The 12,718-nt window shown below is 47.0% G+C and overlaps 1 protein-coding gene across 33 annotated transcripts in view; it reads right to left on the bottom strand.

Moving 5' to 3' along the window:
• The window catches only part of MAP4 (microtubule associated protein 4), a 180,209-nt gene that overhangs the window by 24,956 nt on the left and 142,535 nt on the right, over positions 1 to 12,718 (bottom strand). The gene's annotated exons all lie outside the window — the stretch shown is intronic.

Genomic DNA, 12,718 nt, shown 5'->3' with positions numbered 1-12,718 from the left:
ACTGCTGTGCCCCAAAGCTGAATGCATTTCAGCTCATTAACTCCCTTTTCATTGTGAAGTTCTGACCTTAACTGACTTTCTGCAGTGAAGGCTTGCAAAAATGTTATTTATTCATTTAAAATATTTTTACCCTGACTTGCTCCTTAAAAAAAGGACCCAAGGAAACTTACATCAAGAAAAGACAATCTTTAAAAGCTCAAAACAGTAAGAATACAAATATTACAAAAGAATCAAACAAACAGTCAGCAAAAATCAACAACAAAAGCAGATTGAAAGCAACAAGGCACAACAATCCATTTTTTAAAATAAATCCTCTCAGACAGCCAGTCAAGGAAGGAACGCCTGCCTGAAGAGAAAAGTCTATTTGCCTGTTTGCGGAAGGACAGCCAAGATGGAGCCAGTCTGGCCTCCAGTGGGAAGGAGTTCCAGAGTCTGGGGGGGGCAGTCACAGAGAAAGTTTAAGCTGCAGAGGCAAGGAGATCTTTCGTGAGGTGTTCTAACTGACCCGGTGGCAGATGTCCGCTCGGCTCTCTCAGGAGTCAACAACACTAGCCAGAAGTTTTTAAGGAAAAGCAAAATTGATGATACCCAGAGTACAGAAAGGCAATGGCAGGACAGCAGGCTGGAAGAATGACGAGCATTTGCCTCCCCTCCCCTTTTGAACTGGGGTGGTTTTGGGGGAATCCGTGAGCTGCTTGCTGTCGAAGGATAGTGCTGCCTCTTAGGAAAAGCATCTGCCTGTGGAGGAAGGAGAAGAGGCAGCTGCTGCCGATGGGCTGAAACCTTAACGGGAAAACAGGTCCCTTCTGAACATGACTCCCGAACATGGAAACCTGACCGGAAAGATCTCCACTGACGGAGATCAGGGTAGAGGAGGCAAGAGGGAGCAACCACGCTGAGGTTGCTCTCATGCAGGTGCTTTCTGCAAGGACGGCGCATCCTCTCCCAGCCCCACCGACCCATGTTGCTGTATCTCCTTTCCAGCAGGACATGGCATTTCTCCAGAGGTGCCAGGAAGGCGCAGAGGCTGGCGCTTCCGGTTCTCGTGCTGCTCAGACCTCTTTTCGCCTCCATCCACCTTTCAGCTGTGACAGAGTGCCCTGCGGAGCAAAGGATGGGAGAGAACTTGGATATGTTCCTCTTTTTTTTGGACTTCAACTCCCATTTAATGATGATGATCTTGGAATGGCAGAGCTGGAAAGGGACCCCGTGGTTCATGGAGTCCAGCCCCCCCCCCTGCCAAGGTGGCCCGGGGGGGGGATCGAACTCCCAACTTCTGGCTCTGGAGAACCAGAGACCTCCTAAACCACGGAGCTCCCCAGAAGTTCTGCCCCCACAGCCGCGCTGATTTAGGGAGTTGCAGCGCCCAAAAATAAAATAAAATAAAAAAAAATTTTTTTAAAGGATCTTTCCAAGCTCTAGATCTGATGAGTGCTCCCTTTTGGGGGGTGGCTCTGAACCCGCAGCCAACAGCATCTCTTATAAGCCGACTTACTTGTAACCACTCAGAAAAAATCTGGCACAGAGATAAAAAGAGAGATGAAAGACGCCGGGAAGAAAAGATGAGGCCCGTCACTGCACCGCAGCTCAAAATGAGTTTATCGGGGCATTTCAGCATTTCTCCTTCACCTCAGGCAGAAGAACACACAGTCTGGTTTGTCACAAGGCTGGATTTCACACCATGGAAAAGGAAACTGCTTTGGGCCCCAGCCGCCGCCCCAGGCTTCTGGCCGGATTAAATTAGCAGCCTGTTCAGCAAAGGGTTCGAGGCTCTGGGTTGTTCGCCTGTCTGCCAAAGGCAACCGTCCGTCTCTCTGCCATACAAGGTCAAGGACGGACAGAAAGACAGAGAGACAGACAGAGAGGCAGGGAGGGAGAGAAATAAACACACACACACACCTCTCCCCCCCCCCCCCGGTGCACAGAATTCACCTTAATTGCAGCATCGATCGATCGATCGGTGTTCCAGCCAATTCAGCAGAATCAACCCTGCTGGCTTGACAATCATGTTGAAGAGCCAATATAGAACTGTTTAATTCAATCACAGGCAGACTCCCCTGTGGCCTCCTCCTTGGGAAGACAACCCACTTATTAAAGAGAGCAATTTATTCGAGACGTGTTCATCCTGCTCTTCCATCAAAGATTCCGTGGCTTCATACCAGTCTGTTGCCCCCTCCCTCCCTCCCTCCCCCCCAATTTCTGTCTTCACAACCTCCTTGTGATGTTTGCTTAAGATCTCCTAAAGACCCTTTATGACCGAGCAAGGATTTGAATCCAGGCCCCAAACCCAGCCCACCCCCGGGCCCCATCTAACATGTAATGTACTACGACACTGAAGCCTCCCCTTGCAAACAAAGTTAAGAGTGGCGTGACTAATGCTGGGAGGGCAAATACATAGCCATGTACAACGGCTCAATGTATGGTGGACCATGCCAGTCCCTGCACCTAAACACCCACCCACACTCACCCAACGTATTTTCCTAGGTCCCTCTCAAAAGCCCAAGGGGACCCAATTCCACCCACAGTCTGGCATCAACCCCCTTCCATTCCAGTGTCCTGAATCCAGGACATGTCCAACACACTATCACCCTGCTCTACTAACACCACTGATTTGCAACCAGTGAGATCTACATGTCATCACTGGTAGGGCACAGAAGTGTTCTAGAAATTGGGGACACGCGGGGTTCCCATAACACAATTCTTAGCACCTGGCTGACCCTCTCAGTCTCCCTGTCCTCCTGGGATGGGCGGTCTTCTACTGGCCACTCCCACCAACGATGACCCATCTGCGCACCAACTTCCAGCCCATTCACCATGGTTAAGGACGCTCCAGATGCTTCTCCTGTATATCACCTGCACCATAATTTACGGTAAATGAGGATATTAATAGCAGATGGCCTGTAAACGTACCCGTGTCATTTGTGGGAAGAGATTCTGGGGTGCCACTTTCTAATCTAACAGGCTTTAAAGGCAGCCGCTCTGAGCATCCGGGACAGGGGTGACCCGGCAAAACCCCCGTGGCCCCTTCTCTCCGCGGGCAAAACTCGGCCAGGTCCTTTCTTTGCCGGGGAAGGGAAAGGGTTCCAACATGACCTCACCGTGAACTGCCCTGGGTGAAGCTGCGGCGCCTATTCCCAGATTAATTATCGATTTTCGGGGCATGCACATTCTATTCACATTTAGGGCAGCTCCTCCAGGGGGCCACCGGAAGAGAGAGGGCGCCCGGGTCTCTCTTCCTCATGTTCACGGACCATGTTAGCAAAGCAACCGTGGGCTTCGCTCTCCCTTTCCCTGGTGGTTCAATTAACCACCCACCAGGCTCATCAGCAAACATTTGCCTTCTTTTCAGCGTTTAATTACAAGGCCATCCTCTTTCAGAGCACAAGCGCACAAACAGCTGATCTCTCTCTCTACTACACATAATACCGGGGGGGGGGGGGGGAAGCGTGCACCGCCAATTCATAATCTTTTTTTTTCATTAGTTCCTGTAAGATACCTTTTCCTCTTTTAAAAAAAAGCCATTCTAAGGACTTCACATAAAAAAATGCAATGCATACTGATACCTCCTCACAGACACACCCCCAGCGTGATGATTATCTCAACTGTTCTGCTCAGCTGACACAGCAGAGTACAGACACCTGAGAAGGGCCAGCCGGACAATTCTATCAATATTGCTGATCTGCAATTGAATCCGGAAAGCTGTTACAAAACAGAGAGCAGAGGGAACCGTCCTGCCACGGGTGAAACCCTGTGATTCTTATTGGCTCATTCTAGACACTGACAAATCCCTTACTTTTCCCATCCTGAATTTCCATGTTTTTCGCATACAGGAAGCATTCATAAGGTCTGGAAAGAAACGCTATTACGGTCACAACAGGAGAAGTAAGCACTATTACAAATATTTGGGAGGACAGGAAGAGATCAAGCAAGACAAAGGGGAGAGAACCAGGCTTCTCAACCACCTTTGGTTTAGTTGAAAAAGGGAGGGGGGAATTAGAAAAGATCCGTCAGTTGGAATATGTGTGTGTGTGTGTGTGTGTGTGAGAGAGAGAGACCAGGAAAAGGAGACCAAGAGAAGGACAGCACCACCAGCAGCAGTATCTGCTGAAGACAGAAAACAGAAAGGTTGAACTCTAAGGACTTTTGCGAACACCTTGGGGAAACAAAGCTTCTCAAGTTGAATGGCTGGACAGCTCCGTGGTTGAGGTCTCTAGCTGTGGAGCCAGCAGCTGGGAGTTCAATTCCCCCACTGGGCTTCTTTGAGAGGGGCTGGATTCCCAATGATCCATACAGTCCCCTCCTAGTTCTGCAGTTTAAAGATTTTTTTTTCACTTAAAAGCCATTCAGCAGCAAATTCTTGGTGGGAAGTTTTGAAAATGGAGCCCGACCTGTCCATGCCAGAGATGCTTAGGATGCAGACAAGTTACAGGGGAAAACTGGCTCAGGGCTTTTCTAGGATCAAGAAGAATATGAGGCTCAATGTCTATGACGAGGACCGTCCTGCTCAAGATGGAGAGCCATTTGGTGACGCTAACCAGCCAGCTGACCCTTAACCCAAGCCTAAGAGCACGGTGCTGCTCCCTAGAAGCTGCCAGCAGATTCTTATATAAGGTTGGCAGAAACAGCACCCATGGGGGAACAGCACTGCCCAGCTCAAAATATTTTCAGATCTGTGAAGATTTCAATTAACAAGCTTAATTTCCACTTGAAGACATTTGTAGAAGTCAAGATCCCTCTTTTTTTTAATGTGGTGTGACCCTCACAACACTGGTCATCTATCTATCTATCTATCTATCTATCTATCTATCTATCTATCTATCTATCTATCTATCTATCTATCTATCTATCTATCTATCTATCTATCTATCTATCTATCTATCTGTCTGTCTGTCTGTCTGTCTGTCTGCAAACTCAGAATAAGGTCAAACACTGTCATTTTTTTAGAAGTGTTGCAAAAGAGAAGCTATAGACCATTGCAGAAAAAAACCCCAGAAATTTAATGCATCTAAAGATGGGCATATTCCTACAATGTTAATTATCATGACAAAACGCATTTGTCTTTAAGATGCCAAAGGACTCCTCCATTTTCCTCTTGAGTAGCAGCAAATCCATGTAAATTATATCTAAATAAAGAGTCAATTTAAGCACGGGTGCGAAACAGAAATTCCATCACCAGCTAGCTGTGTTGCCGTCAGCTTGACCGTGACATTCTAATAAAGAGCCAGACTATAGCTGACCCGTCCAGGGACAGGAAAAGGTGAAAAGACCAGGGCTTGCCCACAGTCAATTTTCACAGTCAAAGGGCCCAGACAAGGTACCATAGGATGTAAAGGACATTCTGGGCCACAAAGTCCTTCTATATATATATATATATATATATAAATCATCCCATAAGGGATGGAAGTAGGCAAGGCACCAGAAAGTCAGAAGGCAACATTTTCGGGACTTTTTTTTGCATAGCATTGGTCAGTTCAAATGTTTGTTTGTTTGTTTGTTTGTTTTGCCTACATATATTCATGTACAGCCAGGGGACATGAATACATGCAGTTCCCTGGACTGCAAGGAGAACAAACCTATTCATTTTGGAGGAAATCAACCCTGAGTGTTCACTGGAAGGACAGATCCTGAAGCTGAGGCTCCAGTACTTTGGCCATCTCATGAGAAGAGAAGACTCCCTGGAAAAGACCTTGATGTTAGGAAAGTGTGAAGGCAAGAGGAGAAGGGGACCACAGAGGACGAGATGGATGGCCAGGGTCATCAAAGCGACCAACATGAATTTGACTCAACTCCGGGAGGCAATGGAAGACAGGAGGGCCTGGCATGCTCTGGTCTGTGGGGTCACGAAGAGTCGGACACAACTAAATGACTAAACAACAACAACATGTATTCAAAACCTATCCACATGAAAGGGAAATATAGTATGCAGTCTAGAGTGACGAGGAGATGCTTGGAGGGATTCTTAACATCTAAGGGTATGTCACCAAAGTACCATAAAGTCCCACGGAGTTTTAACACAAGGATTTAAGAGGCTGAATTTCAGACGGCTCTTCAAAAAGTCAGCTCGTGTAAGCAACCCCATGGGTTCTGGTGTCAAACCAGGAACAGAAGCTTTCAGGTATATCAATGAGGTCCTTACACCCCAAAAACAGTTGCTTTAAAACAACAACAATAACAACAACAACCAATCCACCGACAGAATTTATTTTAAGGAAGTTTTGCTTAAACACAGAAGGTCACAGTCCATGCTTTGGGGAACTGCTAAAACAATGATGTGCAGTTTGCAGTTCATACATTGACCATCGTTGGACTCCCCGTACAATTTCAAGGTGGCCACCTCTGTGATGAGCACAGTCTCCTTTCAGAGGTGGGTGGAAGAGATAAAAGGACGACCAGGAGATTTAATGGAACAGGAGTTCGGTTTCATCATCAGACCCAGATGGGGAAAAAATCAATTCGCCTATTGCGAAACACCTCCTCTGTCTCCTCCACGTAATCTGCCAAAAGTTGATCTTCCTTCATGTTGACAGCTGGATCGTCGGGGCTCAGACACGGGACGGCTGAACTGGCAGCCGGCAAGACCCTTCCAGGCTCCAACTCTGAACACCGAATCTGATGTGAACTGACTGTCTGGTGCGCTTCTCAAACTTACCTCCGGGTTTGCTTAACAGCATGAGACGGTTTCAAACGAGTTCCTCTCTAATGAAGAACTCAGAATACCCAAGACAGGGAGTTTTTATTTCTCTCCCTGGCCGACGCGGCGTCCCAAAATTTTCTCCTACCAAAACTTCCTTTCCTGCCTTTTAGATGGCCAAGGGATGGCTGTGGAGGTGGGGATGAGGAGACCAGAACGATATATCTCTAAGACAAAAGGTGTCGACTAAAGCCACCAGCTCTCCCTTTTGAATGGCTGCCCCACCATGGAACAGAGCCACAAGTAAGGCTTCAGCACTGAGCAAGGGCAACCAATGAAGAATTCTGTCTAATCGGAAAGGCTGCACTTTCAGCTCTTTGAACTTTATTTAATACTATCTAACCGTATATTGGGACGTGGTGGCACTGTGGGTTAAACTGCAGAAGCCTCTGTGCTGCAGGGTCAGAAGACCAGCAGCCGTAAGATCGAATCCATGTGACGGAGTGAGCTCTTCTCGCTTGTCCCAGCTCATGCCAACCTAGCGGTTCGAAAGCATGTAAATGCAAGTAGATAAATAGGTACCACCTCGGTGGGAAGGTCACGGCGTTCCATGTCTAGTCGCGCCAGCCATGTGACCACGAAAACTATGGACAAAACACTGGCTCTACAGCATGGAGACAGGGATGAGTACTGCGCCCTAGAGTCGGACACGTCTGGACTAAATGTCAAGGGGAACCTTTACCTTTACCTATCTAACTGTATATAAATCTACAAAGATTTAGAGTCATTCATGAGCTGGCGTTCCTCAGGTGGTGGAGGAAAAAGTGTTCCTCTCCATCGAGGCCAAAGGAGGTCTTTTCATGCTCCCACTCTGCCCCAAGCTTTCTACGATGACCCATCAGCAAAGAGCATTTCACAGGAGCAGCTTAGCTGGGCTTAAGTCTGTTGTCACACCCACCCACCCACCCACCCCCATCTCCTCTATTCATCTTCCAGGTTACCTGCAAAAGCAACCCAGAACTTCCAACGTTCTTGCAGAGACACACAGGTCTCCTCTCCACCGCGCCCCACCCAGGAACTTGCCAAGGCTTTTGGGTCACTCAGAAGAGGCAGGATCTTGCTCTCCAAACGAGCCTGAACCGGCAGCCCCTGTGAGGCAGAAGCTCAAGCTGCCTGAGCTGAACCAAACCATCCTTCATTGAAATAGCTCCATAATTCTCATAATGGACTTTCTGCTGATGACGCTAATCCTCTTGAGCAATGGATTAAGCTGTGCGGGGAATGGCCATCTTTACTCTTCCCTCAAACAGAAGGATAAGAGGCTAAAAAAGGGGGTAGGTGGGAGGGGAGAGCAAGCCACGCAGGCCAAGGAATCTGCTTAACCTGAAACGGTGTGCTCTGAACACGGCGAGAGCAGGGCCTCATCCTGCCCAGCTACAATGCCCTTTCAACACCAAACACTCCATAAACCTTGGGACACAAGGATAACCGGAGCCCAAGGATCCGGCTCTGTTCTGACAACCTCTTGGGTGGGGTGGGGGGGAGCCTGCCTTTTTCTTTCTGCTTGACCCAAATACAGAAATGTTAAAGAGCTTGATCTGGCAGGAAGACCACATGAAGTGGCTCGCCTTCACTTGACATCAAGCAGTAGAGATGTGGCAGCTTTTTTCTTGTTTCCCTGCTTGTTGTTTCCCTTGGGTTGGTTTAACCTTTTAGGATCCAGTGCCCTACATGCCGAGATGCCAGAAGACTTCAGGCTTGTGGAATTTAATTTGCTCTCTCCCCCCCCCCCCCACTTCTTTTCTTTGCTGGAACCCAACAATCCAACATCGAGAGGCTGTCATGATAATGAGGCACACTTTTATGTGCAGGGTATCCCGAGTCTGGGCATTTATTTTGAATAAAAACTGAATGGAGCATATGGCCCCTCCCCTGCAAAAAAAACCCCACCCCTGGTTCCCTGAACCTTCCGTTGTTTCGGCAGTATCGTCTTGGCATGGCGGTGGTGCAGGGGAGCCCGTTCTACACCCGGGACCGTTAAAACAATGGGAGATCAGACACCCGTGCTGATCGACCACAAAGTTCCATCTGCCTTTTCCTTCTGCGCCTCTTGCCTTATGGCACCAGGAGGAAACAGCACAGATTCTTCATTTGAGAGGTAAAACAAAAAGGTCACAAAAGCTGCCGCAGGAGGGCCGTGCAGCAGGTTGTCACAAGAAGCACAGAAAGCGCACTTGGCAAGCAGTGGAAACCGGACAGTTCTGCCCCTTTGCCCACCTCCCCCGGTTGTGCAGCTGAGACCACCTCTCTTGCAGGTGGGTTTTAAGGGCTGAAGCTGCACACAGCCTCTCCTTCACACCCACGATTTCTCTCTTTCCTTCTCTTTTTGTTTCCAAAACAAAAACTGGCATGGAGAAGGCTTTTTCCCTTTCCCCACTCTGCTTGCAAAAAGAAAATAAAAGTTCCATGTCCCAAGCTGCTGCTCCTCTTCCTCGGATGATATGAGGATAACAGAAAAGTAAGCAGGCGCGGACGGAAATGGGCGAATTCAGTTCAGACGATTATCCTATCTACTATTGTGGGCAAGAATCCCGTAGAAGGAATGGAGTAGCCCTCATAGTCAACAAAAGAGTGGGAAAAGCTGTAATGGGATATAATCTCAAAAATGACAGAATGATGTCAATACGAATCGAAGGCAGACCTTTCAACATCACAGTAATCCAAGTTTCTGCACCAACCACCGATGCGGAAGAGGCTGAAATTAACTATTTCTATGAAGACTTACAACATCTTCTAGAACTGACACCAAAGAAAGACGTTCTTCTCATTCTAGGGGATTGGAATGCTAAAGTAGGGAGCCGAGAGATAAAAGGAACAACAGGGAAGTTTGACCTTGGAGTTCAAAACGAAGCAGGGCAAAGGCTAATAGAGTTTTGTCAAGAGAACAAGCTGGTCATCACAAACACTCTTTTCCAACAACACAAGAGGCGACTCTACACATGGAAATCACCAGAAGGGCAATACTGTAATCAGATTGATTATATTCTCTGCAGCCAAAGATGGAGAAGCTCTATACAGCCAGCAAAAACAAGACCTGGAGCTGATTGTGGCTCTGATCACCAGCTTCTTATAGCAAAACTCAAGCTTAAACTGAAGAAAGTGGGAAAAACTACTGGGCTAGTCAGGTATAATCTAAACTAAATCCCTTATGAGTACACAGTGGAAGTGATTTAAGGATTTAAGAAACTCGATTTGGTGGACAGAGTGCCTGAAAAACTATGGATGGAGGCTCATAACATTGTACAGCAGGCAGCAACAAAAACCATCCCAAAGAAAAGGAAATGCAAGAAAGCAGAGTGGCTGTCCAACAAAGCCTTACAAATAGCAGAGAAAAGAAGGGAAAGAAAATGCAAGGGAGATAGGGAAAGTTACAGAAAATGGAAGGCAGAATTCCAAAGAATAGCAAGGAGAGACAAGAGGGCCTTCTTAAATGAACAGTGCAAAGAAATAGAGGAAAATAATAGAAAGGAAAGAACCAGAGATCTGTTCAGGATAATTGGAGCTATTAAAGGAACATTTTGTGCAAAGATGGACATCATACAGGACAAAAATTGTAGGGAACTCACATAAGCAGAAGACATCAAGAAGAGGTGGCAAGAATACACAGAGGAATTATACCAGAAAAATCTGGATTTCCCGGACAACCCAGATACTGTGGTTGCTGACCTTGAGCCAGACATCCTGGAGAGTGAAGTGGATCTTAGAAAGCATGGCTAACAACAAGGCCAGTGGAGGTGATGGCATTCCAGTGGAACTATTTAAAATCTTAAAAGGTGACGCTGTTAAGGTGCTACATTCAATATGCCAGCAAGTTTGGAAAACTCAACAGTGGCCAGAGGATTGGAAAAGATCAGTCTACATCCCAGTCCCAAAGAAAGGCAGTGCCAAAGAATGCTCCAACTACCGTACAATTGCACTCATTTCACACGCTAGCAAGGTTATGCTCAAAATCCTCCAAGGTAGGCTTCAGCAGTATGTGGACCGAGAACTTCCAGGAAGTACAAGCTGGATTTTGAAGGGGCAAAGGAACTAGAGACCAAATTGCTAACATGCGCTGGATTATGGAGAAAGCCAGAGAGTTCCAGAAAAACATCTACTTCTGCTTCCTTGACTACGCAAAAGCCTTTGACTGTGTGGACCACAGCAAACTATGGCAAGTTCTTAAAGAAATGGGAGTGCCTGACCACCTTATCTATCTCCTGAGAAACCTATATGTGGGACAGGAAGCAACAGTTAGAACTGGATATGGAACAACTGATTGGTTCAAAATTGGGAAAGGAGTACGACAAGGCTGTATATTGTCTCCCTGCTTATTTAACTTATATGCAGAATACATCATGCAGAAGGCTGGACTGGAGGAATCCCAAGACGGAATTAAGATTGGCAGAAGAAAGATCAACAACCTCCGATATGGAGATGATACCACTCTGATGGCAGAAAGTGAGGAGGAATTAAAGAACCCCTTAATGAGGGTGAAAGAGGAGAGTGCAAAAAATGGTCTGAAGCTCTACATAAAAAAACCCTAAGGTCATGGCCACTGGTCCCATTACCTCCTGGCAAATAGAAGGGTAAGAGATGGAGGCAGTGACAGATTTTACCTTCTTGGGCTCCATGATCACTGCAGATGGTGACAGCAGCCACGAAATTAAAAGACGCCTGCTTCTTGGGAGGAAAGCGATGACAAACCTCAACAGCATCTTAAAAAGCAGAGGTATCACCTTGCCAACAAAAGTCCGCATAGTCAAAGCTATGGTTTTTCCGGTAGCGATGTGAGAGCTGGACCATAAAGAAGGCCGAACACCAAAAAATTAATGCTTTTGAATTGTGGTGCTGGAGGAGGTTCTTGAGAGTCCCCTGGACTGCAAGGAGAACAAACCTATCCGTTTTGAAGGAAATCAACCCTGAGTGCTCACTGGAAGGACAGATCTGGAAGCTGAGGCTCCAATACTTTGGCCATCTGATGAGAAGACTCCCTGGAAAAGACCCTGATGTTGGGAAAGAGTGAAGGCAAGAGGAGAAGGGGACCTTGGGCTATGGGGATGAAGCCCTGCTTTTCTGCTTTCCCTGCCCAAGGAGAAAAGGAGACACAGGCATAGCCCTTTTGAGCTATGCAATGGGACGCATCTGGAGTCACCGAATTCCCCTGAACGGAACTTGATTTTAAAAAGAGGCAAGGAGAATGTTCATTCTCTGAAGGCAGTGTATGTCCTGACTTAATTGTTTAAAATTCAACGGTCATCACTGGTTCAAAGAAAACTCAATTTAACAGAAAGCAGAGTATAAGCACACAACCTGTTGTGTTACTAGGAAAATGAAGAGATTTTTCAATTTGAAAACATCCACCCTTTTACGTCTTTCCCTGATTAACTCAATGAGGGTTAACAGCAGCAGACGTTTGAGGAGGAGGCTTCCAGAAAGAGACTGCCACGGGCAGACGAAAGGGACCAAGCATCACTCCTAGCAGTCCAGAAGGTCTTTATGAACCACCCGCAGCTATTACCTGTAGCCCTACATGCAAATCAGATTCTGAGAGGACCAGCGCAGGCGCTGTTTTAACCCACTTGTGTGCATTCACAGAGGCCACGATGAAGAATCAGAGAATCATGGAGTCGGAAGGGGCCTCTAAGGCCATCAAGTACCAACACTCTTTTCACAGCAGGAACCCCAAATGAAAGCAGATTTGACAGAGGGTTTTCCCATTTTTTCTTCAACGCCTTCAGCGCTAGAGTGCTCACCGCCTTCCCATGAAGCCATGGGTCCTGTCATCGTACTGCTCTAACAGTTAAAAAAATTCTTCCTGACTGTGAGTTGCTGAGTTTTTCCCAACTGTGAGTTACCTGAGGGATCCCATTACTTGTCTAAGTCACAGAGATGGCAAAACCAGCTTGGACGTTTTGAAAAGGAGGTTAGACGTGTTTATGGAGGTGGGCAGATCCATCACTGCCGGTTATAATAACTAAACAGAACCTGCACATTCGAGGCAAGCATCTCCCCAAATGCTGGATGCTGGGGGGAAAACAGAAAAGC

This window comes from Pogona vitticeps, chromosome 6, assembly GCF_051106095.1.
Source record: "Pogona vitticeps strain Pit_001003342236 chromosome 6, PviZW2.1, whole genome shotgun sequence".
Classification (NCBI taxonomy): Eukaryota; Metazoa; Chordata; class Lepidosauria; order Squamata; family Agamidae; genus Pogona; species Pogona vitticeps.
Note: the sequence above shows the minus strand (reverse complement) of the source record. Positions and strands in the feature narration are given on the sequence as shown.